Raw genomic sequence first — 2177 nt, 5'->3', positions numbered from 1 at the left:
GTAGCTTTACAATTCGCCGAACGATAAACAATGCAATTTGTTGCTACAAAGAAATGTATGAAGAGAAAAGGCCAAAGAAGAAAAATGCACAGACATCAATATTGCAATTGTCAGAGAATAAAAATGAATTGCGAAAAACGTGATTTTTTTAAATTATTTCTAATAAAGATATTTGAATTTATTAATCACGTTTTATTTATTGAAAAACGGATTTTTTTTAACCAATTATCATTTTTTGTATGTATTTAGTTCCTCGATTAGTCCGGTTTCAAACAGTCCGGTATATTGGCGGAACCAATTACCCGAACTATGCGAGGTATTGCTGTATGGTATTTGCTGTGGTATTTTTCAAAACAAGAAATTCATTAGCTAAGACTTCACACGTTCCTTATAAAGCATAAAGGCCTTGATTTGAAAACTTCCTATAACAGTCACTTCCCCGTAAACATTGCTCATTTTGCCAGTAAGGAACTTCTAATGGACACAATAAAGTTCCACCAGTGTAAAGAGATTTCCCAGGTTCAACACATCTGTCAAGTGGACAATTTTCTCAAGAAATTTATGTTATGTTTATGTTTATGTTATGTATGTTTGATGGTTCATATTGCAGATGGTGTTTTATATGCATTAGAACTGTTCTGCTCATACTGTTGAAGAACAATAAGTATTCTTTTACAGAACATTGCCATTCTGATAATATGGTTATCAGTAATTCACTGACTGTAGTGGAAGATTTGCACTCTACTTTCTTAAAATTGTGTTCTTCACAGTTCATATGTGTCAGTGCACCGTAAAAGTAATTTTTAAATTCCTGATCAACCAGACTTAGGTTATCTCAGCTATGGAGATTTCTTTCTTCAGAAAACATAATCTCTTAATATAAAATATGTCTAAATAAACAACAAAATACTCTTTGTATTATTTTGAATTACCTTCTTGTTGATGCTGAATTCTTCACTGAGGCTTTGTTTCCACATTTATTTCTAGATGTTTTTTGTAACTTCCATCCCTATGTATTTTACTATGGCACAAATCACAAATTAATTTTCTGGTAAGTCCAGGCCTGTGAAATAATCTTTCAAACTTTTCTCCAAATGTCTTCCTTGAATTCAAAGTATACTACCAAACATTCTTGCATATTCATTAACAACGGTGTCCTGCAAATGAAAATGAAAAATTACTGTTATTTAACTAAATTAGATATAAATATTATGGACATCTGTATTAATCAGAACCAAACAAATGAGAGCCTCATTATATACTCTTTTGTCCATAACCATGATTAACATACACTGCATTGAAGAGTAAAGGAGGAAATCATTACAAAATACCTTAAATATAAGGAAAATAGTCATAAAAACTTTTCATACTTTGGAAGCAGTGTCTGCAGAGCATTCAGAGGATATCACCTGAGGCTAAAGTGACCAGAACATGTGCTGACAATTTCATTTGCATCTAGTGCCAGCGAATAGAATACATGGAACTTTATCACCATGCTTCCTTATTCCTTTATTATGTGGTGCTTAGGCACAAAGACTATATACCTTTTATGCAGATTTTTAAACTGATCTAGTTCATAAGTGTGTCTGTAGAGAACAGTATATTTTTCTGTTATGTAAGAAAATCAGTTATTAATGGTAGAACTTATAACATCATCATCATCATCAGTAATCTGTCAAGATGACAGGTCCACAGTCTCTTCCAAAACAATTCCTCCACTTAATGCGATCTAGAGCTTTCTCCTTCAAATGACAGTATCTTCTTCTGTCCCCAAGGTCATCCAGCATCTTCTTACGTCTTCTTTCTCGTCTTGTCACTTCTATCCGCCCCTCTATCTTTCCTTCGATAACTTCTTTTAGAAGGCAGTTTCTGCGTAAAACATGACCAATCCAATTAGCCTTCCATTTTCTTATTTCGTGTAGGATATTCCTCTGCTCACTGACTCTAATTAACACTTCTTCATTTCTCACATAATCGGTCCAACTGATCTTCTCCATCCTTCTCCAACACCACATTTCAAAACTTTCCAGATGTTTCTGATCTACTGCCCTAAGTGTCCATGTTTCAGCCCCATACAGAGCTATGCTCCAAATGTAGCATTTCACTAGTTTCTTCCTCAAATTTAAGTCCAATTTGCTGGTAAAAAGATTCTTCTTCTTGCTAAATGCAGCTTTTGC

The 2177-nt window shown here is 33.8% G+C and overlaps 1 protein-coding gene and 1 long non-coding RNA gene across 3 annotated transcripts in view; one reads left to right on the top strand and one right to left on the bottom strand.

Annotated features, from left to right (window-relative positions):
- Window positions 1-2177, top strand: part of LOC111867550 (long-chain fatty acid transport protein 4) — a gene marked incomplete at its 5' end in the record, with an annotated part of 56027 nt that overhangs the window by 45863 nt on the left and 7987 nt on the right.
- LOC117282562 overlaps window positions 1-2177 on the bottom strand; it is a 12723-nt gene that overhangs the window by 8308 nt on the left and 2238 nt on the right. Inside the window, exon 2 of the long non-coding RNA XR_004513357.1 lies at window positions 933-1157. This is a non-coding gene — a long non-coding RNA (uncharacterized LOC117282562). The remainder of the gene's footprint in view (window positions 1-932; window positions 1158-2177) is intronic.

This window comes from Cryptotermes secundus, unplaced genomic scaffold, assembly GCF_002891405.2.
Source record: "Cryptotermes secundus unplaced genomic scaffold, Csec_1.0 scaffold2975, whole genome shotgun sequence".
Classification (NCBI taxonomy): Eukaryota; Metazoa; Arthropoda; class Insecta; order Blattodea; family Kalotermitidae; genus Cryptotermes; species Cryptotermes secundus.
The sequence above is the reverse complement of the archived record's forward strand: the minus strand, read 5'-3'. Positions and strand labels throughout refer to the sequence as shown.